General features: G+C 38.9%; 1 protein-coding gene across 1 annotated transcript in view; it reads left to right on the top strand.

Moving 5' to 3' along the window:
- Nucleotides 1–26374, top strand: part of PSPC1 (paraspeckle component 1) — a 319494-nt gene that overhangs the window by 262651 nt on the left and 30469 nt on the right. The gene's annotated exons all lie outside the window — the stretch shown is intronic.

The following is a 26374-nucleotide window of genomic DNA, read 5'->3' as shown; positions in this document are numbered from 1 at the left end:
TTCTCTATGCCCTTCAGGATCTTGAAGGTTTCTATCATGTCTCCTCTAAGTCTCCGCTTTTCCAGAGAGAACAGCCCCAGCATTTTCAATCTGTCAGCGTATGAAAAGTTTTCCATACCTTTTATCAGTTTAGTCGCTCTTCTCTGGACCCCCTCAAGTACTGCTATGTCCTTCTTGAGGTGCGGCGACCAGTACTGGACACAGTATTCCAGATGTGGGCACACCATTGCACGATACAGCGGCATGATGACTTCCTTCGTCCTGGTTGTGATACCCTTTTTAATGATACCCAACATTCTGTTCGCTTTTTTTGATGCTGTTGTACACTGTGCCGATGCTTTCAATGTTGAGTCCACCATCACCCCCAGATCTTTTTCAAGGTTGCTCACCCCTAGCAATGATCCCCCCATTTTGTAGCTGAACATCGGGTTCTTTTTCCCTACACGCATGACCTTGCATTTCTCTATGTTATAACTCATAAGGACGCCTAGAATTTTGATAGTAATGGTATGTGTAAGAGATGTATTATCAATAGAAATTGGGGCAGTTGTTGGTTGAATACACCCTGGTGCCAAAAGTAGTTTTGAGTTAATACTATTCTGGCAAGGTCCATAAAAAACTTGAGTCGATATTCGCTTACAGTGTTGTTGTTGTTCAAAAATGTGTAACAGTTCCAGCGCTCCTTGTATTGGTATCATTGTATAGAGTGCCGTAACATCTAAAGTTACTAACAACCAATCTTCCTGGACCTCCTGAATTTCTGATAAAACTTGCAGCACATGTGTTGTATCCTTCACATACGATTTTATTTTAACCACTTCCTTGCGTAAAAAGATATCCAAAAATTTTGATAAAGGCTCTAATACCAAGTGCTTCCTGGATACTATGGGACGTCCAGGGGGAGCTGTCAATCTCTTATGAATTTTAGGTGGAAAATAGATTTTCGGGATTACATAAAAAGATGGGCATAAGTACGCTGCCTCTTTGGTAGTTAACATTTTTTTCTTATATGCTACAGAGACCAATTGTGAAATATCTTGTTGCAAGGACATTACTGGATCAACCGATAATCTTCTATAAAATTTGGGATCATCTATCTGTCGATGGGCTTCCTGCAGATAATCAGTCTTAGTTTGAATCACAATTGCTTCTCCCTTATCTGCTCTGGTTATTATTAAGGACTCATCCTTTTTTAATTCTGAGAGAGCATTTCTTTCATTCTTTGATAAATTATCAGGTTGATTCAAGGGGAGCTGTTCCAGCGATTCAATATCATGAAGCACTAGATCTCTAAATGTGCTTAAATTGGGATGTAGCGGGGTAGGAGGTATCTATCCAGATTTCCTGGAGATAAGAGACCCATCCTCTCTCCCAGGATTATCCAAAAAATATATTTTCACATGTAATCTCCTTAGTAATCTGTATATTGATAACCGAGTTTCAAACGCATCATAATAAGTAGCTGGAACAAAGCCTAAACCTAAATTAAGGAGAGAGAATTGTCCTTCTGTAAGCTGTTTATTAGAGAGATTAATCACGGTTGAAAATTCCTCCGTTGGGATCTGGTCTGAGGTCCTACATACTGTTGTTGTTGCACTTGTTGAGGTTGGGGTTGAAATTGAGGTTGAAACCCCACTTTGTGATATGTCCACTGTCTCTGGCATCCTCTTTGGCCTCTGGGATAAAAACCCCCATAGCCTCTGTCTCCTCTTGATCCACTAGTTGTGGGCATCCCTGCACCCGAAACACAACTGGATGATGAACCTGTAGATGACTGGTCATCTGAAAATTTTTGTTGCCTCATAGCTTGAGACGTATTCTTAAACATCCACAAATAAACTCTGTTGTTTATGTAATCTTTTTCATCTCTTTTATATTTTTTGATTTTGTTCTGCTTGATCTTATCCTGGTACATATTAAGGGAAATTTTCAGTTCCCCATCCAGTTTTTCGTATTGAACTGGTTCACTTGTGGCCTGCTTTATTGTTGATTCCATTTGCTGTATGTTCCTTTTTAATTCTTGTTTCAATTTTATTGTTTGTTCAATGATAAAAAGCATCAAATCGATGCACATGCTTAGAGGGTGCATGCATTAGATTCTAAACACGCTTAAGATGGCTTCAAGTGCAGAACCATGCAGTAGAGCCCTAGTAAGGTATTTTTCAAGTACTGGGTTTCAAGAATCTATAGAGTAATAATAGAAGGTAAATGTAGGGACTGTGTAGTGGCACTAACAGGTGGGGGGGGGGGGGAAGGGGCGCGCTGTGGCATGCTGTATTGGAATGGATAGTGTGCAGGATACATGCAAGATACTGTGAGAACTGTGTTGCATCAGGATCCCAAATGTGGAATTTCCCTATAAATAGACTATGGGAATAAAAAACACAAAAACCCATGATTTAAAAGCCATTTGAGCATATAAAATGGATTATGAATTCATCCAAAATGTTTGACTAAACAGAAAATTTAATTCATCTTGGTAAAAGGATCCTTAAGATTAATGTGCGCTAATAGCCATGTAGACCATAGAAATATAATGTGATGCATAGCATTTAGCATATGCTAAATCCATTAGTGTGCCTTAGTAAAATGATTCCTTAGTTTCTTCCAAAATTATATAATAACAGTTCCAAAATAATAGGCCTGTAATAGAAGAGGCCATATTCACAATCATAGTTCAGCCTCCAACCAACTTTTTGATCCCAGTCAATACTAAAAATGTAATCTATACAGTTCAAAACATTAATCATAGGTCCTTGTGCCCTCAACTCTCCTCTTAAGCCACATAAAGCTAAACTTTTTAACTTCTTAATTCATTTCACCATTAAAAATATTATATTCTGCTGGAAAGACTTGTCCAAAGTTGAAGTGAATACTTGGTGGAATACCCCGTCCCTTTGTGTCAAATAAGAAAGTTTTTTGCAGAGAAACACAAATCAGTGGGCTCCTACATTAGCATTTGGTTTATTACAAAAATACTGTGAATCAAACACCTGATTGTTTTACCCTTATACACTTCTTGATACAAATATATTTTATCCCTGTGATATTGGACAACATTAACAACTTATTGTTACACTTGTTATTCTAGATATTATATAGGCACCACTGTGCAATTCTATTGAAAATAATTTTTTATTTCTCACATTACCATGTATTATCTAATTTAACATTTCATTGTTCTTATGTATTCTAAAATATCAATAAAAATCCATTTAACTAAAAAAAATCTAGGCTCATACAGTTATAAGCCATTTACATATTTAGAACTTAAAGCTAATTGTACTAACCTTGAATGGGTTGCGCTGGGTAAAGTGGACCTAGTGTAAGGTCATCTCTTACTGAACCCCATGTAAATAAACCAGCTGCTGAATTTTTTTGTAGCTTGGAGTGAACAACCCACAGACAGAAGGACTCAAGTTGCCTATTTAGGTTTAGCTTATATCTTTTGATAGCTGAAAGTGATTTAAACTTACTTTCTTCTCACTAGAGAGTTTGTAAATTAAATTTATACCTGAGCCAGTGGAAGGTGAAATGAGTTGGCTTGGGGTCTTAAGAAAAGTCAACTGGATTTGAACCTGCTTCTGTTCTAGCTACAAGACTCCTCTTCCACTTATAGTAGTTCTAAACCAGAAAAATCTACAGACTGTAACATAGTATGATATTGATCAGGTGTAAGTAAATATTAAGTGATGAAACTTGTGCTGTAGTCACAACTTGAAACATGAAGAAGATATCACTGTGTAAATCTGTTTATGAAATGAAAGGAAAGTCATTCTTTGGGCCTAAACTCAGAAAGCAAAGTTGAGAGAGACTTGTACCATCCCCAAAGATGACAGGTCATTTTTTTTTTGCACAATTACCAATGATACTGCTAGTGACCCGGAGTAAGTCAGCTTTTGCTAAATTGATAAAACAAGCTTATCCTGCCAAAAAAAAGGTCATAAAGGCATTGTAGAAAATGTGACACAGTACAGGAAATATGGGATCATCTACTGACAAAAATATCTGAATGTTGTAGACATATATCCAAAATGCTATCCTTTGGACTGCAACAACACTACAAGTTGGTACAAGTAAATATTGACCTCAAAACTTTATTAAACTGACTGTAAACATGTGTATTGAGATGAATTGTAAAAAGGACCAAAGCCTCTAGATATACAAAAGACTATGACAGGTATTACTGTGCTAGTATGTCTTATCAAGAGTATCATCTGGTTCTAGAGAATCCTTTATATCCAATCCATATATTTTTAATGAGCAAAATCCAAAATTCAATCTCCTAATATCTATTTTTGCAGTTTTTTGTAAATGCAAAGAAAAGTTGTAACTTTGTGTACATTAAAAAGAAAAGCATGACTCTCAGATCAGAATTTTTGATGTAAGTAAACTTTTCTCATCACAATCTAAAAGAAGCTGACTGGAGCAGTAGTCCCTGAAGTAAATCCATACCTTGATGTGAAATACTACCTTGGATGGGATTAGGGGGGAGGAGATGTTCCGTTCCTCTCAATTGATTGCCTCTAAAGAAAGAAACTAGCAATTACTATTTAAGTGCATCAAGTAGCCAGTTCCATAAGCCCAAGTCATGCTATTAGTTGATTACAGTCCAATTCATAGTGCAGAGAATGCGATTGCATCAAAGAGACCTTCCTTTTTGTGAAAAAAATTAATGAAGGTCAATGAAATGATTAATCAAGCTGGTCCATACAGCCTTAGACCAGCTGGTGCTACTATATTCTGTGTAAAAGTCTTGTACTGCTTCCGATAGTTCAGATCTCATGTAAATTCTAGCTCTTTGCAACAATCCACACTAATTCTATAAATTATCTAGGTCTGTGCTATAAATGTTAAACTTGCACACAAATGTTTGACCTTCTGGAACTTGGATATTGTGGGTGTATGCATAGATGTCAACTCTGGGGGTGCTTGAACACCTAAAACTAATGAATTATGCCCTATTGAAACCATAGGAGGGACCTACCTAGACACTACCAGGTCTACCCACTGCACTCATACAGAGACCCGCTCATTCACTTAACACACAAACAACAAGAAAAAAGGAAACAAAAGTGGAGAAAAAGCCTCAGTTCATCTTCATATGGCAAAAAACTCCATTTATAAATAACCATTAAGCAAGGTCCAAAATATATCAGTTCACTCAGCAGTGAGAAACACTATAGTAGCCCTCGTAGGAACCACCTCAAAAAAAATCTAGCACGCCAAATAACAAAACTTCAAAAAATGTGAGTAGAGCAAGCAGCACATATGAGTCTCAAACACAGTCAATGGTAAGCAGGAAAAAACAAACAAACACTTAGCTGCAGACGGTGTCCAGGCTGTCTTCCATGCATCCAAAAAGTGCAAGCCTGCCTGGCCCCGCAGCCACTCTTTCCTGACGGGGAAACCTCCGTTTCGCTAAGCTGCGTCAGGGGAATGATTCCAGCCTACTCCACCAGCAACTGTAGAGGCTCTCCAAGTGCCCCAACTGCTCACATCCACAGTTTGGCGAAACAAGAGCCTTGTTGATGACATCCAGTTCCTTGTCTTTTGTCAGTGTGAGAAGTGCAGGAAAATCTACTCGCTGCTGTTATTGCCATCGGCAGAAGATAAGTGAACTGTTTTGTTCTTTTTCTGGCTCCCTGTGCACTGTGGTGGCTTTGGTCCTGTTTTGAAAAGTTACATTTTGAAATGTGTGAAGTTTTTTGCCTATGATACAGAATAGGACTGGCTTAAGAACTCATTGAGTTGCCATCCATATATTGTTGATAAGTTGAGGCTTTTTCTCCACCTATTATAAATGTACTTTCATGGGGTATCTCCACCACTAAGCTAATAACAATTTTTTGCTGATTGTAATTTTTAGTCACCCATATCCTTCTATGCCTCTCGTAAGGAGATGTGCATCTAGTTTGCTTTTAAATCCTAGGATGGTTGATTCTGCTATAACCTCCTCTGGGGAGAGCATTCCAGGTGTCAACCACTCTTTGCGTGAAGCAGAACTTCCTGATATTTGTCCTGGACTTGTCCCATTTAGCTTCATTCCGTGTTCTTTTGTCCGTGTAAAATTGGACATTGTAAATAATTTTTTTTTCTGCTCTATTTTGTTGATTCCTTTCAGTATTTTGAAGGTCTCAATCATATCCCCTTGCAGTCTCCTTTTCTCAAGGGAGAATAATTCCAGTCTCTTAAGTCGTTCCTCGTATTCCAGTTTCTCTATACCTTTTACTAGCTTCGTTGCTCGTCTCTGCACTCTCTCCAGCAGTTTTATATCCTTCTTTAGGTTGGGAGATCAATGTTGGACACAGTATTCCAAGTGTGGTCTGACCATTGCTCTATAAAGTGGCATTATAACTTTCTCCGATCTATTCGTGATTCCCTTCCTTATCATGCCTAACATTCTATTTGCTTTCTTTGCCGCCGCCGCACATTGTGCTGACGGTTTCAGGGTCCTATCTTTTCAGTATGCCCAGGTCCTTTTCATGTTTGCTCTTACCCAGAGTTGCTCCTGACATTCTATACTCGTGTTCCTTGTTCTTTCTGCCTAAATGCATTACTTTGCACTTTTCCACATTAAACTTCATCTGCCATTTCTCTAACTGACACAAGTCGCTCTGGAGAAGCTAAGCAACATAAATACTTTTCTAGGCACACTGCTGCATCTTCCCAGGCATCAACTTCATTGATGCATCCAAAGCATTGACATGCCGATGACTGTTCATCCATCCAGCTGGTGTCTCCACTTAGGTGTACCTTAACATCAAGGTCTCCCACACCTCACCAACAAGTACAGCAGATTTGCATGCCACTAGCTGACTCTACTGGTAGAGATCTGGGCTATGTTCAGACAAGAACTTTCAGGGATACTGCAAACTCAGTCCACACAGGCTTCAAAGGCTCCCAAGCCTGCCTCAGCCCAACCTGAGGATGCATTGAGGTGTCAATTGAGGACAAGTTCATGGACACTGGCTTGACATCGGGCATTGGCATCAATAAGAATCCGCTTGATGCATCATCTTTGTTTCACCTCAACATGCACTCAAGGCTCTCCTTTATGTACACTCCCAGATACACCAAGAAGAGAGTACTTTGAGGAATCTGACTCTCTATTCTCCAGTGAGGACCTATCAGATTTCTCTGCTGAAGAATCCTATGGTATACGTTTTGATCCTGCTCCTCCTCCTTTTGAATTACGACTTGCTTGCTCAAACATCTAACTTGGAAAGTGTTTTTTTCTTGCAGCCCTTATGTTTGCATACCAGGTGAGTGAATTTCAAGGACTTGTCATTTTCCCTATACAGGATTCTACCATGACAGAGTAGTCCTTTGGACTCATTCAAAATTCCTCCTAAAGATTGTCTCAGAATTTTATCTTAATCCATATTTCTGCCTGTCCTTTCCTAAACCACATTCTCATCCAGTTGAAGTAGTTCTCTAGACTAATGGTTCCCAACCCTGTCCTTGAGGACCACCAGACCAATCAGGTTTTCAGGATAGCCCTAATGAATATGCATGGAGCAGATTTGCATGTCTGGCACCTCCATTATATGTAAATCTCTCTCATGCATATTCATTAGGGCTAGCCTGAAAACCCGATTGACCTAGTGGTCCTCCAGGACAGGGTTGAGAACCACTGCTCTAGACTTCAAATGTGCTTTTAGCATACTACTTTGGACTGGAGTAAGCCTCATAGAAGTTATTCCCAGCTCTTTGTGGCTTTCGACTGTAACAGGCTTGGAATTCCTGTTTCCAAGAGAACCATTTCCACTTGGCTTCACAAGTGACATACACTCAAACTTTGTTGAAGTCATATAGGTTTATGTGATGATTATACCATACCATACAGTTTTATATCCCACAAAATGTCAACAAGGAATCAATGCAGTTTACAGTACAGATATTCAAGAGGAAGTAATAGAAAAAAAAAAAAAGATGTCTTCAACATTTTTCTAGGCAGCACAATGGAGATAGTCACCTCTGCACGAATAGCAGCAAAATCCAAAGAAAAAGAGCAGAGCATGCCTGGACTTCAAACTCACTTTATTAGCAACCAATAATAAAATCCATACACACAGCAGTCTTGTCAATCATAAAAGCATGTGGCAAATCATGGATTCAACATTTTTCTAAGTTGACATAAATTTGATTTTAATAGTAGACTATTCCAAACATTGGGTCCTTGATATTCAAAAGTAGATTTATATAATTGTTTATGATGGATATGTAGTGGAGAGGGAAAATTTAATTTAAAATGATGTATGAATCTTAATTTATTTAAGAATCTCAGAATGTTATTAATATCAGAAAATAACCCCTTAGAATTTAATCCATATATAGCCTTATGGACCATACAAGCGATCTTAAATTGGGTTCTTTTTTTCAGTGGTAACCAATTGTAACACCCTCAAAAGCTGACTAGCCTTCTCAAAGTGATTTACATGAAAAATTAATCTGGCCACAGTATTCTGAAGTAACTAAATTCTTGTACTCTTTTTCTGTTAAACCACAATAAATATAGTTACAATAATCCATGTATGGAAGCAAAACAGCTTGCACCACAGTCCTAAAACTTTCCTGGCTTAAAACTGATCTTATTGTTCTTAATTGCCTTAGCCTAGAGAAAAATTTCTTGGCCAAGGAATTAATTTGATCAGCAAAAGTAAGATCAGAATCTGTAATAACACCTAACACATTTGATGCTCTCAATCTTAGGTTTCTCTCCAGACATTGATGCTAATTCAGTCCCCAAGGAAGAGAATTATAGTCACCAAAACCGAAGCAACTTAGGGCTCCTTTTACTAAGGTGCGCTAGCATTTTTAGTGCATGCTGAAAATTAGCTTGCGCTAACCCCCGTGCTACATGAAAAATACTAACGTAAGCTCTATGGAGGCGTTAGCGTGTAGCACGCATTAAAACCGCTAGCGCACCTTTGTAAAAGGAGCCCATAGTCTTCAGTTTATTAAGCTTTAAAAAATTCCTCTGTGTTCACATACCCAAATCCTATATTATGCTCCTGATGTAATGTAGGGTATCACCAAATGTATTTACTAAACAAAGCATGAAAATATTATCTGCAAAAGAAAATATATAAACTTGAGGAAAAATAAAATTTTGAACCCAAAGCTTTTAAATATACATTAAAGAAGGAGATCATGTAGAGCCCCATGGTACTCCACAAAAAGCTATTCACACTTGAGATTTACAAAAACTTCTTCTTACTTCATATGTTCTATTCCCCAAGAACTCAGCAAGCCATTTCAAAACCATACCCTGTAGACCTAATTCACTTAAGGAGAAGCAATGAATGATCCACTGCATGGAATGCAGCTGAAATATCAAATTGCAGTAAAACAGAGTGTTTCCCCTTATTTAGGTAATGTTTCACTTTTGATGTCAACTCTTATAATAAGCTTCATCCAGGGCTAGACAAATCATTGGCTGTATCCGTAGAAGTTTTGTCAGCCGTAAGCCCGAGGTCATAATGCCGTTGTACAGATCCATGGTGAGACCCCATCTGGAATACTGTGTACAATTCTGGAGGCCGCATTATCAAAAAGATGTGTGGCGAGTTGAGTCGGTTCAGCAAATGGCCACCAGGATGGTCTCAGGACTCAAGGATCTCCCGTATGAGGAACGACTGGGTAAGTTGCAGCTGTACTCACTCGAGGAACGCAGAGAGAGGGGAGACATGATCGAGACGTTCAAATATGTCACAGGCCGTATCGAGGTGGAAGAGGATCTCTTTTTCCTTAAAGGACCCACGGCAACAAGAGGGCATCTGTTGAAAATCAGGGGTGGGAAATTTCATGGCGACACCAGAAAATATTTCTTCACCGAAAGGGTGGTTGATCGCTGGAATAATCTTCCACAACAGGTAATTGAGGCAAGCAGCGTGCCAGATTTTAAGAAAAGATGGGATTGGCTTGTGGGATCTCTTCATAGAGGTAGTTAGGGGTGGGCCATTAGTGTGGGCAGACTAGATGGGCCGTGGCCCTTTTCTGCCATCATGTTTCTGCCATCATGTTTCTATGTAATAACGATTTTGTACTGTGCATAGCTAAGAGTCAAGAAAACCATCAGTTAAAGACATACTTTGATAGCTGTTAATTAACACAAAATTCTAATAATTTGGTAAGCCTTGGTATTCCCACCACTGGTCTATAATTCTCCACTTTAATTGTCTAATCCCAAGCCTTTTGGTATCAGAATTGATGCAATAGATGATATAGTTTTAGGGTATATATCATTTTAGAGAGGTTCTGGTGGGTCCTATTAAAGATTTGTTCAAGTCTTTGGAGATGGGAGTGGTTCCTAGACTTTTATTACATACCTGTTCATAGTCTTCTATACTATTTCTGATTTTAGAATCATATTGCACATCATGATTTACATTTTGTATTGCATAGACCTGTATTCTGTCTTACAGTCCTGTTCATAGACCTTTATAACATACCTGCTCATAATCTTTTTATTTTTTTTTTGAATCTTTATTCATTTTATTTCTTTCAACAAGTTTACAATATTATTACAAATGATTCACATAACTCACTTGACATTCTTAAACAACGTTATTATACATATTTTAATTCCCCCCACCCACCTCCCATCCCTCCCCATATCCACAAAATAATCTATCCAAACATACATACTTAGACATCTCTCTTCTACATTACAATTAATCTTACATTAACCTATCCCTCCCCCCCCACCCTTTATTCCTCAAACTCTTTGTTCATTGTATTATATAAATTAAATGCACAACAAATATAACTCATCATATTACATATATCCCCTAAAATTCCATAGCAATATATTTCCAATATATTTACCCCTTTCCTTTTCTGTTCATACATATATACCATATTTCTTATATGCATTAATCAGTTAAAATATACTGCTATTTAATTAGAATATCCTATCCCCCCCACTCCCACCCCCATTTCTCCAAATTATCCCATAAGGAAAAAGAATAAACCTTAATCATTATAATATTCAATTAATGGCCTCCACACCTCCTGAAATCTTTTAAAATAACCCTTCTGTACTGCAAGTAGTCTTTCCATCTTGTCTATATTCTGTTGTTTGATATATGACGGTACCTTTTTCCTTTTTACCGGGTGATTCAGGCCATTAACATTTAAAGAGAATATTTTGAAAGTCATTACACAAATAAAAATTTAATATCTAAGAATCTCCACTTCAATATCATATTATACTCCTTTTCCTTATATCCATACTTTAAATTATCTCGGTCCCCCTCCCCCCAACACCTCCCTATCTCTCTATCAACATATTTCCCCCAATTCACAAAATCTTTAATAAATACTATACCAACATCTCTTCCTCCCATTCCCCTCCCTACTCCCTCCCCTCCCCCCCAATTAATAATGCAAACTTGGAAACGCTCATATATAATCAGGTGACAAAAAGCTCCCTTCAGGCTCTGCCATATACATCATTTATCACTCCTAATAAGCTACATTATATAATATAATATCATCAAATAATCTATTAAGTTCAAATTTCCTTTTTTTTTTTCTCCCTCCTTCCCCCCTATTTTTCCCCCCTTATTCCCCCTTTTTTCCTCCATTCCCTTTTCTTCTTCCACCCTCACTCCCCTCCCTCCTTTTCCCCTCTATTTTCTCTTCCTTTCCCTTTCTCCCTCTCCAACCTACCCTTAAATTATAAAACACCTATAAATTCAGAATCTTTTCCTCACATGCCCAACAAATACATTTTCTTATACCAATATCTTTTAATATTAAATTGAATTTACTACAAATAAATCAATCAATATTATATTGTATTCCTGTGAAAACAATTACATGTTAATAAATTATTCAATTTTCTAATTGCATACCCCCTTTAATTAATCTAAAATCACCTTCTTAACCTTAAACATTAAAGTGATATTAAAATATATCATTATATATCATAGATAAACAATTTCATCAGTCTTCCGCTTTGTGTAGAAAAACTCTCCAAGCATATTCAGCTTCTCCCCATCTCTTCAATTCTTCATGTCCTTATATCAGCTGCTTGTTTTAACTAATTCATCACCATTATGCATCCATTTTTAACGTTCATTCCCTTTTTTCATAAAATCCCTAAACAGTTTCAGTCCTTTTAATATATTATAGTCATATAAAAGTCTGAATAAATCCAACCACACTTTCCAGTTCCATTATATTTAAATTGTCATCTATGCTTCTACAGTCATTCATACACCAAAGATTCAATCCAAAAGAAGTCTGATATTCTTTGCTTTACAGTCAATTCATAGTGAAATTATTCTTAAATCCTGTTCAGATACTGCTTTATCCTTTACATCTCATACTTTCCTTGATCTTTCTTTCACTTCTTCCAAGTTACTTCTTCTTCCAAACAACTTGCATTCTTTTAGAATAAGTTTATATTCTCTTTAGAATTTGGATTTATCTGCAATCAGACTTCTGTCCCCTTCATATTTCCAAATTATTTTCCTTTTTTAGCGCAGTCCAAGTAAACATCCAATATAATTCTTTTTCTGTTTAAACCACCTCTTTTCCTGTAAAGTGTCCTGTGCACTTAAGGAAATCTCCATCATCTACCGCCCTTTCCTTAATCTTTGAAACCATTAGTGTTTCCATTTAACATAAAGTGCTCTTTGACCTCAGCTAGACTACATTCAATTCTAAAGTGTCAAGAATGTTATAAAGCTGACATCAGTATATTCCAGCACTTCAAAAAGAGTCTGTAGCAGGATCCTATAAATTGCTGCTTATTGCCTGGAACATCAATATCAGATAAAGGGCTGGAAATGTTACTTAAAACTGCCCTAACTTCTGTAGGGAGCCTAATTTCAACAATTAGAGCCAGTCACTCTTAGTTTATATTTAACTTTTAATATCCACCTCAATCAGAGACATCAAAATGTCCATTCACATTAATATCCCTGAGATTCATAGCATGTGGAATGATGTAATCATAGAATCCTTGCATCCACATCCTTCCATTCAGTTCCATCAGCAATTCAAATCTGTTCCATTTTTAACTGTAATTCCCAAAGTCCAATTCTCCACAAAATATTCTATATCAGAAACCAACCAAAACAAATAAAAAATCAAATGAAGAGAGGAAAAAAAACCAAAAACATCTCAGAATCAAAGTATTTCTTACTCCAATCCTTCTGTTAAATTCTAGTCTCAGTTTATGTATTCATAGGCTGTTCACATTGCTCTAAGAATTCTTTTAATTTCAAAGGATCATCAAAGTTTGAAGTTTTATTTGCAAAAGTGACCCTCATAATAGCTGGGTACATTAGACCGTACCTTGCTCCAATCGCTCTAAGCTGCGGTCTCAATTCAAGCAATTTTTTTCCTTTTTTCAGCTGTTGCTTTTGCAAAATCTGGCACTATATATATTTTTGAATCCTGACACTTCATGTTCTTATTTTCTTTTGCCAGTCTTATAATTTCCTCCACATGCTGATAGCGGAGCAGCTTACAAATTAAAGGACACGGTCCCTTTTGATTATCAAATCTTTTAGTCGGGACCCTGTGCGCCCTTTCTATCTCTAGAGGAAATTTAACTGTCAGAGGTAGAATTTTTGGCAGAAACTGCTCAAGAAATGCAATGGGATTATTTTTTTCTACCCCTTCCGGGACCCCAATCAGCCTTAAATTATTTCTTCTTTCGCGATTGGAAAAATCCTCAAGATCCCTCTTTAATATTTCTATTTCTTTACAGTCTCTCTTGCACTGAGCTATTTCCTTTTCTGTTTTTTCCACTCTCTTATCTAATTGCTCCACTTTAACATCTACCACCTTCAAACTTAGTTTAAGCCCTGCCAGCTCTTCTTTAACTTCCTGGATATTCTTTGCACTTTGTAAAACTATTTCCTTTATCTGCCGCAGTTCCTTAACAATGTCAATATCTTCTGCCTCATCCGTTGGCAACGGAACTTTAGAGGGGGCTATCGGCTCCATTTTTGATCTTTTATTACTTCCTCCCGCTGAGTTAGCTTTTGTCAGCTTACCCGATGCCATTATGCTGCTGATCCTCGTCTTTTTAATGAATTTCAACTTTTTCTGTAGCTATATTTTATTTATTTGAGCCTTTTTCACAGAGCAGTTCAGTCACCCGACCATTCTCCTTCGTCTCCAAGCCACGCCCCTCCCTGCTCATAATCTTATTTTGTACATCTGTTCTTAGACTTATATTCATTACTAGCCCTCAAGCCCTCAGAACCTTTCTTCTTATCTGCCCTTGAGTCTTGGGTATTTGCCCACCTCCCCTTAAGCGTCTGTCTTCCCTCCTCCCCAGCTTCTCCAACCTGCCCTTCCACCTCCCTCTCCCAGTCCAGCCCCTTGTTCGCCACCCCAACATGTCCAGCCTCACTCACAAGCTCATTGCCTTTCTCCTCCTCTACTTGCTTAGCACTAGAGGCTGGATTACAAAAGCTTTAGCCTTCGAACCTATACCAACCTACATCGCATGGACTAGAATCCCAGGACCTGATAAATTCCTCCGCCCCCACCGACTCGTTCATGCTGTCACAGAAACAGGTCCTTTCCCCATCCCTGTGATCAACACTTCCCGCCACCCACCCAGACCAACACACAACAGAAAACAATCCCTAGAAAATTTACAACGTACGGAACCCTCGCCCCTCCCAGAACAATCCATCCTTCCTGGCGCCTATCTGAACATTCGCTCGGTTAGAAATAAGGCCCAACTCTTCAAAGATTGGCTGGAAGAAACCCACTTAGACATTGTACTTCTACCCGAAACATGGCTCATTTCCGACCAGAATGCCATCATAGGAGATATTCTCCTACCACATTACAAAATCATCCCCCTCGCAAGAAACTCCAAAAGGGGAGGTGGCCTGGCCATCATTCTCCATGACCACTTTCACTTCCAAATCCTAGATTCCAAACTAACCAATGACCTGGAAATCCTCACCTGCAAAATCTCCAAAACTGACCACATTGATAATCTTATCGTCACGCTATTCTACATACCCCCTAATAAATGGAATCTAGCAAAAGAAGACTTCTATGAATTCCTTTTCACAAACTCGGCAGCCAGCACCCACAACCTCTTAGCAGGAGACATCAACCTACACCTTGAGCAAGAAGAGAACCCCAATGTTGTAGACCTATTCTTCCTCACATCGCTAGGCTTCACTAAGCCCCCCCCCCACACCACAACACACAATAAAGGTCACCAGCTTGACCTGATCACTTTCCTTTCCAACATCTCCACCACTCCCAACATAAGTCTCACAGACCAAACTTGGTCTAACACCCCCTGGTCCGACCACCTCCTGTGTCATTTCGAACTAGCATGGCTCAAAAAACAACCAGACAGGAAGCCCATGCCCAACCACACAAAGACGATGACCTGGACAAGAAGAAAAATTAATCCAGCAGATTTCTGGTCACATTACACCCTCATTTCTAATCCCGATCCCGACCCCAACTTCCATCTAGACTGGAAAAACTTCAGCGACCAAGTCCTAAACACCTAAGACTTTGCAAGAAAACACCTCGGCCCTCAAACAGCTGGTTTGATACGGATCTCTTAGCCATAAAACGCGAAGTACAGAAACTAGAAAGGACATGGCGTAAATCAGGGACTGACAGCGATATACTCAACTGGCGACTGAAAGTCAATGCATACAAAAGATTGATCAACGAAAAACGCAGTAAACATTACTCCCAACTTATTAACTCCCCTTCTCTAAACAGTAAAGTACTTTTTAGAATAGTCAACTCCCTGATAGACACAGATTCACACAAACGCTCCAGCTCAGACCTCCCGCCCTCCGCAACAATCCTAGCAGACTATTTTGCCAACAAAATTCACACCTTAAAATCGTCTCTCATAACTCCCAGCCCTGAGCCAATATTCAACCTTCCTGCAGCAGACACATTAGGTTCAATAACAGACATGATCTGGAGTTCCTTCGAAAGCCCAGACTGGAACCTTTTTCTCAAACTACTCAAAATACGCTAACTCCAACTGCCTATTAGACAATTGCCCACCCACCATCATGAAATCGCCCCCCCCCCTCATTCAAAGCCGAACTTTTCAATTGGGTCTCACTATGCCTATCCACTGGTCACTTCCCGACTGAACTTGGCCACATTCTCGTATCCCCTTTCCTTAAAAACAACAAGGAACCCATCTCCTCTACCGCCAACTACAGACCCATCGCCAACATACCACTCTTCCAAAAACTCATGGAAGGCCTAATTAACCATGACCTCATGAATTACCTAGAAAAGTTCAACATCCTTCATGACTCCCAATCCGGCTTCCGCACAAACCACAGCACAGAAACTGTCTTAGCTGCCCTGACCAATTACCTTCTCCACCTGTTCTCACTGGGCAAAAGCGCCCTAGTCCTCCAATTCGACCTGAGCAGCACCTTCAACCTGGTCGACGACGATATTCTGCTCAGCTGCCTTGACTCCATCGGCATCACCGGCCAAGTACTAAACTGGTTCTCAAGCTTCCTAACTAACCATACTTACCAGGTCCACAGCAATGGAACCTTCTCCCATTACTGGCGCAATCCCTGTGGAGTCCCACAAGGCTCCTCCCTATCCCCTTCCCTTTTCAACATTTACTTGGCCCCTCTGGCATGGACACTAGCCGACTTAAACCTAAAATCATTCATATACACAGACGACATCACCATTATCATTCCCCTAACTTCATTCACACAGCAGACGGAACAACTCACCTCTTCTGTCCTCACCAAGCTAGAACTATGGACCTCACAATTCAAATTAAAATTGAACACCGAAAAAACCAAAATTTTTCTGGCAAGTCCTACCCATAAACTAACAAACACTTCCCTGAAATTGAATGGCCTAGACTACCCAATCAACCCCACCATAAAAATCCTTGGAGTCCTCCTAGACAGATGCTTGACCTTTGAAGATCATACCAGCGCCCAGGTCAAAAAATGCTTCTGCTCCCTCTGGAAACTTCGCACCATCAAACGCCACTTCGACCACCTTTCCTTTCGTCTTCTGGTCCAATCACTAATCTTAAGCATACTGGACTATTGTAACATCATATACCTGGGATCCTATAAAAATACCATCAAACGTTTAAGAATAGTCCAAAATGCTGCCGTCCGCCTCATCTTCAACCTCAAAAAATATGACCACGTTAGCCCCTATTACACTAAACTCCACTGGCTGCCGGTGGAGGCAAGGATCATCTTTAAATTCACCTGCCTGTGCTTCAAAACCCTAGCAGACTCTTCACCAATCTACCTATCTGAGCATCTCGAAATTGCAGGCCCCTCTCGTACACGAAACACTTACCTGTTTTCCTTTCCTTCCCTGAAGGGCTACCTCTACAAGAAATTCCTCGATAGATCCCTAGCATTCCAAGCGGGCAAATGGAACAAATGCCTTACAGCCCTCATCTCCAATTCCCCCACCTATCAAATATTCAGAAAGTCAATCAAAACTTACCTTTTTGACAAATTCCTCTAACTTCTCCCCCCCTCTTCCCTGCCTCCTCCTCTGATCTCAACTCACCTCCAGTCTCCCCGACTCCCCCAATCCTGTTAGCCACTAAATGGCTTAGCAAAATGGATCATTCAATCCAACTAACTTTCCCGTCTTCGTTACTCCTCATACTAAATGCCTCTGCTCTACCATATCGAACATCGCTGTATGTAACACTGCCGTATGTAACTCACAGCAAATGTAACTTCATTGCAAATGTAACTTTGCTGTAAAAATAACTTCACTGTAAATGTAGCATCGCTGAAAATGTAACTTTGCTGTAAATGTACAGTCTCTTCATCTGTTAACCGCATAGAACTTCCATGGTAATGCGGTATACAAGAATAAAGTTATTATTATTATTTTTATTATTCCTGGGGTTTGGAGAAAAGCGGATGTGGTCCCTAGTCACAAAAGTGGTCGCAGAGATGAAGCGGGAAACTACAGGCCGGTAAGCCTCACTTCGGTTATTGGAAAAATAATGGAAACGTTGCTGAAAGAAAGGTTAATGAAATTCATAGAATCAAATGGGTTACAGGATCCGAGGTAACGTGATTTTACAAAAGGTAAATAGTGCCAGACGAATCTGATTAAATTCTTTGATTGGGTGACTGGAGAATTGGATCAAGGGCATATGTTGGATGTAATTTACTTAGATTTCAGCAAAGCCTTTGACACAATTCCTCATAGAAGGTTCTTGAACAAACTTGACGGGCTGAAGTTAGGACCCAAAGTGGTGAACTGGATTAGAAACTGGTTGACGGACAGACGCCAGAGGGTGGTTGTTAATGGAATTCGCTCGGAGATGGGAAAGGTGAGTAGTGGATTCCCGATCCCTGAGGGACTTGTTGAACAAATCTTTATTAGGACCTGCCAGAACCTCTCTGAAATGGTCCTGTTCAATATGTTTGTAAGCAACATTGCCGAAAGGTTGGAAGGAAAAGTTTGCTTTTTTGCAGATGCTACCAAGATTTGTAACAGCGTAGACACCGAGGGGGGAGTGGAAAACATGAAAAAGATCTGCAAAAGTTAGAAGAATGGTCTAATATCTGACAACTAAAATTCAATGCAAAGAAGTGCAGAGTAATGCATTTGGGGATTAGAAATTGGAAGGAGCCATATGTGCTTTGAGGTGAGAGGCTGATATGCACGGATGGGGAGAGGGACCTTGGGGTGATAGTGTCTGAAGATCTAAAGATGAAGAAACAGTGTGACAAGGTGGTGGCTGTTGTCAGAAGGATGCTAGGCTTTATAATTTAAATTGAATCAGGTTGGGCAGACTGGATGGACCATTCGGGTCTTTATCTGCCGTCATCTACTATGTTACTATGTTATATAGAGAGGAGTGACCAGTAGAAGAAATAAGGTGGTGTTGCCCCTGTACAGGTCGATGGTGAGGCCCCACTTGGAGTATTGTGTTCAATTTTGGAGACCGTATCTGGCAAAGGACATAAAAATACTTCAAGCGGTCCAGAGGAAGGCTACAAAAATGGTAGGAGGTTTGTGCCAGAAGACATATGAGGAGAGACTGGAAGCCCTGAATATGTATACTCTAGACCACAGGTGTCAAAGTCGGTCCTCGAGGGCCAGAATCCAGTCGGGTTTTCAGGATTTCCCCAATGAATCTGCATGAGATCTATTTGCATGCACTACTTTCAATGCATATTCATTGGGGAAATCCAGAAAACCCGACTGGATTCTGGCCCTCAAGGAGGGACTTTGACACCCCTGCTCTAGACCTAGAGGAAAGAAGGGACAGGAGAGAGATGATTCAGACGTTCAAATATTAACATAGAACATAATCTGTTCTAGAGAAAGGAAAATGTTAAAATCCAGAGGGCATAATATGAGGGGTGATAGATTCAAGAGTAATGTTAGGAAATTCTTCTTTACAGAGAAGGTGGTTAATGCATGGAATGCGCTCCCGAGGGTGGTGGTGGAGAAGAAAACGGTGACAGAATTCAAACAAGTGTGGATGAACACAGAGGATCTCTAATCAGAAAATAATGGGTATACATTGAAGGAACTAAGGCCAGTACTGGGCAGACTTGCACAGCCTGTTCCCCGTATATGGACATTCAGTTGACGGACTGGGGAGGGTTTCGATGGCTGGGATGGTTAAGATGGGCTGGAGTGAGCTTTGATGGAAACTCCTGTAGATGGAACCTAAGCACACTACTGGGCAGTGCTCTGGTTTTCTGGACCAGTAATATCTAAGAAAAAGGACCATTTAAACTAAATTAATTTATGGAGCTTATATGGTTGGACCACTTGCTGTCATTTACTGTGTTACTATGTTATTTCCCAAAGCTACATTAACAAAATCAGTCAACCACACTAAGAAGTTAGAAGGAATAATTGCCAACATACTAGATGGACAGATTAAACAGCAACATTTTTTAGAAAGTATTTTCAACAAACCTGAGAGTACCTCTGGACTGACAATAGAAAATTCACTCCAGCATCAATCAGCTGGTATACCATCATTCATATTTTCATATGAAACATCTACCTCAATACAATCTTCCATTATGTGTGTAAAGGACACTCTCACTAACTTAATCTTCTTTTGAAAGTAATATGCCAAACTTTCTGCATCAGTTTGTTGCATAGTTGAATCAGCTAAAACATCTTTAGTAGATAATGAGTTAAAGGCATTTAGAAGAATTTCTTGAACGATCAAATCATCATAACTTCTTAGCCTCTGTTACTGCCAACTTATACTGTTTTATTTCCCTTCTCCATCTTATATAACAATCTTGATTGTGGTTTTCTTACCTTAGTTCTCAATACTAATAAAGGCTTAGAGAACCAAGTATTATTTTTCTGTTTCATCTTCAAACCTTAATTGGGGCAATTTTATCTTAAACAGTTGTTTAACTCTTGCCAGGAATGCAAGAACTTATCAACTTTACTCACAGGTTCAATCTGATCCATTATCTCTTGCCAAAATTTCTCTTCTGGCATCTTATCACAAGTCTCTCTATATTTATCTTTTTGAGTTAAGACACTTATTTTAGGCAGTTTATGTAAATTAGTTGACTTAACAATCTGCAGTGTGAATAAAAAGTGATGTACCCATACAGAGATTTCTGATAAGAGGTTATCGTTAGAATCGTTGACACTTAGTGATGTGCATTGTGTACTAACCATGATCTTCTGTTAGAATTCAGGAATTGGAACAAGGAACAAGAGTCAATCTGCTACTATTCTGCTATTCTCAACAAGTAGCTTAATATATTCATAAATATTGGGTGTATTTATCTGAATATCCACTGTTTGAGTATAAGAACATAAGAATAGCCATATTGGGTCAGATCAGTGGTCTATCTATTCTGTTTCCAGCAGTGACCAATCCAGGTAACAAGTACCTGGCAGAAAACCAAATAGTACCAAATAAGATATAAACATCTGAGAGAGAGATATTAGTGTTGTTACCTAGGACAATCAGAGAAGAGACTTCTAGAACATCCCAACACTGCCCTTCAATTGTTATAGCTTATGTGCTGAAATGTGTGAAAACCAAGTGGAATTAGCCTGTTGATGAGAAAAATTGTCCCAATACATTGTAATACTGCTTGTGCTTCAAAGGAGGTAATTATTTGTGTGATGTACATTTATTTCTTTATTTAAATACTTTATTTAAATACTTCGGGGCTACTTCAGTATTTATAAAAAGATACATTAACATCTCTTGAAATACCACCTTCCCAACCATATCTTCTTGAATGATTGTCTGCTTTCTTCATTTTTAAGTTTGAGATGCTCTACTTCTTTTCTAAAGGCTAGTCCAGGAGCTTTGCTCCAGTCTGATTAGTTGGGCCAATTTTTTCAAAATACATTCTTCCTTCCCCCAGAATGTTACCTAGTTGTTTATGAACTAAATGCATCCTTCTTGCACTTTTTTCTCATCCATGTAGTGTGATTCTGGAGCACTTTTGCCCCTTGGATTCTTCACGGAATGGGGAACCTTATAGGTTTTTAATTTTTCATATTTCTACTTAAAAGCTTTAAAGAACCTCCCTCTTAAGACATTATGTAGTTTACACTCATTTATCAAGGTAGCTGACTGCCCCTTAGCATTGTCTAGAATCATATGTAGATTATGCCTGAAATCTGCCACCTTTGACTAATGATTCTCACATTCATCAACCACTCAGCTATCTATACAAGTATAATTAAAGATTTAATTGCAAACTATAATAATCATTCTAAGCTCTTCCATCTTTGGCCCATGCCTTTGGAGAGAACTTTGAGGTGCAATAAATATTAAATCATTTGAAAGACAGATGACAGGATCACTTCATGCCACACCAAGTTGATACTGTTCTTCAGGTGATCTTGTGCCAAAGCAGTATGGAATCTACCAGACTGGTTATACTGGCATGGATATACTAGACCCCTTGAAGGTGTCTTATGAACACATCTCTCTGCTTCAGCTCCTTCTATTTCTACTACTTTAGTGTCCAAAGCTTGAACTCATTTCTGAGAGTCAGGAATATTTTCACTGAGTACATAAATACAACCCCTTAACACCTGAGAGAAACATGTGGCATTCGGTGCAAAAAACTGGATTTCTCCCATCTCACTGCAATAACTAGAAGTCTGCTTTTCAGTTTTGGTGGGTTTTAAAGTTTCTAGTGGTGTAGGGATACTTCAATTAAGTGTATTTCATACTGGTATATTTGCTGCATAAGGGAAATTCAAAGGATCTGGAATTAATAATTAACTGAAATTTGGAATAATATTCCTTTCTCTATTAGCGCAATACACTCTTTTCAATTATTTCGCAAATCTATGAAAACATTATTATTTCAACAATATTTGGATCTCCAGTCTAGGTTATCAAAATAATTTTTATGTATTAATAGTTCTTTTTTTAGATTGGTTATTCTTTTTAATCTGAGTTTTTATTTTACTATTGTTTTCATGATTCCTTTATATTACAGCTATTCTGTTAACCTAATCGAGCTCCTTTTTAATGATGACCCGGTATATAAATCCAAGTTTTAGATTACATTAATCATTTTTGAAAATCTCTTGGTGAAAGTTCCTCTCTTGACCTCATAATTGTGATAAGTTATAAATTTAGAGAATGACACGAAGACAAATTGGTCCCTGTCCCCACAGGAACTCAATTCCCCCATCCCGTCCCCACGAGTTTGTTGCTGTCCCTGCCCATTCCTGTAAGCTCTGCCTTAACCACACAAGCCATGAACACTTATGATTTTAAAGTGTTTGAGGCTTGTGCAGTTGAGGACAGAGCTTGCAGGAATGGGACAGGAAAAGAACTCAGGATGGGACAGGAAAATGAGTTCTGAAGGGACGGGGAAAAATTTGTCCCTGTGTCATTCTCTATTATAAATTAAGAAATGTTCCTGATCTGGGTGACACCTGGGTTGGGGGAGGGGGGAAGACAGATGTTAACTAAACAGTTTAGTTTAAGACACTTTTAAACAAGTTGTTAACTGATTAAAATCTTGCATGAGCTTTACAATTCTGAACTAAAGCACCTGACTTGTAAGAGTTGTATGCCATTATGGTGATCATTACAAATAATCTAAAAAATGATTATGTACTGCTGAGTTTCCACATCAGAATAAATCAATGATAGGTGGAGAAAAAGACCGTAAGGCAGAAATCCCTTGCAAACAAATTGCTAGGGCTGCAAAAATATTACTATTAAAAATGTTCAAATGCAAGGCTGATGATGACCAATATGGGGAATTTAACAAAAGAAAAATTACCTTCAAGAAGATATATTGACATTCATTTGAGACTAATGTGCCAGACCTGATATGTCTTCAAAATTTATGATTCTGAGACAGGTGATATCTGTGGATTATGATTGAAAGCAAAAGTCAATGGGGAGTGAATGGAAATTGGATTATCTACAATGTTATGTCAGTGATTAAACCTACCTGAATGCTGTCACAAAACTTACTAATCAGAACCAATTTCATTTCAATAATTTGATTGAATCACATGAAATTTGGAACAAGAAAGAATATGTGCAGCAGGGTAAATCATCTGCTGATGAGATAAGTTTTAATTTGATAATATCTTACTAGCTCTCAAGTTAAATTCATCTATGTCTGTACAGGAAATCTATGATCACTTAGGTCCTCTTTTATCAAGCTGTGGTAGTGAGTGCCCCGCGGCAAATATACACTGCCCAGAGCCCAAAGAGTCCAAGATTGCAGCGCTGGAAATAAGTGCCAGGTTCCAATGGGGAAGATCTCAACACAATTAGAAAGTTGACCCTGATCCCTCCACAAAAGGAAATGCAACCTTGGTTCCAGTGATTCAGGCCCTAGACATTTTTATGTGGATTATTTATCTGTTTTAATAAAGCCTTCATCTTGGACATCAACTCTCCACAAGTTTTTTGGTTCCCAATGGGGAGGATGACATTCTACACAGGCTCTGCAGGCTTCCACAGAGGCCTTAGAGGGCTGACATTGGCTTTCAGCCTTGCAATGAAGACCACTGCTCTATACAGTTCTCTGATCACCCCTCCAAAAATAAGATTTGTTTGGCATGATTTTCCTTTAGATATTTTCTCAGATCCTGCAACCTGTTGGGTTCTAGAGAATTCGTTATCTTTTCCTTCAATAGTGCCTGTGTTACTATTCCAGCTTCTGAAATAAGGCTTACTGACCTGACCTTTCCCACTTCTCTCTCACCATTTTTGTGAGGTAGGACCATAGTAACATAGTTACAGATCACATTTGCTCTTTTCCAATTCTGTGGAACTCTACCATCTCCAAGGAAATATTTAAGAACCTCTCTGAGCTCCTTGAATATTCTGGGATTGTATTTCAGGTCCTTCTCTAGCATTTTCTTAGGTAAGTACTGAAGACCCTAGTCCTTCACAGACAGACCACTCGACTCCCTTTATGCTGGTTCAAACATTATGAGTTTAATAATCAAATGGTAGCTTACAGGAACAAATCACATAGCATACAGAGTGATAGAGCATACATCAGGCTGGCCAGACTGATGGAGAACTTCCAAAGAGTTCTGAAGCTCTGGTCCCGGGATCCTTCTTTTATAGGACTCTGACAGCTCTGGCCCACCTTGATGCATGTTACATTTCACATTTTCATTGGTTAATCATATTTATTATCTCATTTATTAATCGGTTAACATGAGTGATACTATGTTACCACACCCCTTATGATTTCTTAATTCTACCCTGATTTCCCCTAAATGTCCTGTTAATATACCAAGCCCCGCCTCCGAGCACCTGGCCTAATGGTTTTTAGCTCTGTGGTTAGTTTTTACTTCCTTACATCCCTTGTTCTTACGCTGCACAGCGCAGTTTCTTGGTGAGTTTCTTACATCAATTTCTGTGTCTTCCTTTCCAGCTGTGTTTTGTGGTTGACCTTTCCTTCAAGAAAGCAGAAGTGTCTTTCAGAGCTGACAGTTTGTTAGAGTTTGTTAGTCAGAGTCCATTTTTACTTTTTCAGCATTCATTTTAGGCTCCATCCATATTGGCCTGTTTCTGCTTAAATGGGGGAAATTTGAGGGGTCTTCACCTGGTCTCTTCTACACAGGACTTCTATACCCTTCCTCATTCCCCTCTTCGAAGATTGCGAAATCTCCGAAATCTTCAAGGTCAAGTTGAAGGTCATGATGGCACTTGATTACAGAGCACAGGCATAAGGCCCTGGTACTCGACAAGTAGGCTTGATATGGGATGAAGAGGACAAATAGACTAATCCATCCCCAATTAACAACCTATAAAGGCATGTTTCACAGTATAACTCAGCAATCCTATAAAAATATATGTGCAACTGTTATTATAGAAGAACAGAGGGGATAGATTATTAATTTACAGTTTGTTTAAACAAAGATGATGCTATACCAATAACCCTTAGAAACCCAATCTACAGAGGCACTATTGTAAGTGTAGGGGGTCCCTATTTCAACATTTGGGATAGTTCGGGCAACTAGGCATCTGCAGGGGTTCATAATTTAATCTGATACATTTAAATATATTCTCCTTTTATGGCTTCATCCTGTTATGAGCATACTACATCCAAAAGGGATAGAGGGATAAATTAACAAGTTAGATTATTTCTATGCTCTTCCAAAATAGCTGGGATCAGTGCAGACTCGGCTGGGTCCAGAAGCCAGGGGTGAAAGTCCAGGTAACCACATCAAATCTTACATCATCATCCTTCAGCTGGGCTCGTTACTTCTTCACTGCACTTCTTCTCAGCTTAGCAGCAAGAAAGGGGATGGAAAGAATCTAATTGGAAGGGAAAATAACTAGGGAGCTATTGTGGGAGTCAAAACAGGATGAAAATGCATAAAGTCACAATCAAGAAAAACACATGAATCTTGCAATAGGGATGTTAGAAATAATTACCAACACATGAAAATATATATATACTAATATTGCATGAGTCCATAAAAGAGTTAAAGTGCAAATTAATAAGTCCATAATTAAAGCTGTAGAAGTTCAAGGTCATAAAGGTCATCCTGTCTTTGGTAGCAACCGTCAGGAAGTCTTTGCTGGTAAGTCTAGGCGCTTATCAGGTTCCTTCTCTGGTAGCAAGATCCTTCCATTGGGGCTCATCCGTCATCAGGGTTTCATACGGCTGAAAATTTTTCAGCGATGATATTTCAAATAGCATTAGTCCATAATTATGCAAATAAGTCATTAATAGACATTAAAAGGGTGTAAACACGGATTCTCATGTAGCATACAGCTTCCTCTGATATTGCAATTGTCTTTGTGAAGTGATCCACAATTAATAAGGCAGAAATATCTGTACTGTATATATCATCTAACTCAGGGGTGTCCAATGTCGGTCCTTGAGGGCCGCAATCCAGTCGGGTTTTT

Source organism: Geotrypetes seraphini, chromosome 6, assembly GCF_902459505.1.
Source record: "Geotrypetes seraphini chromosome 6, aGeoSer1.1, whole genome shotgun sequence".
NCBI lineage: Eukaryota > Metazoa > Chordata > Amphibia > Gymnophiona > Dermophiidae > Geotrypetes > Geotrypetes seraphini.
Note: the sequence above shows the minus strand (reverse complement) of the source record. Positions and strands in the feature narration are given on the sequence as shown.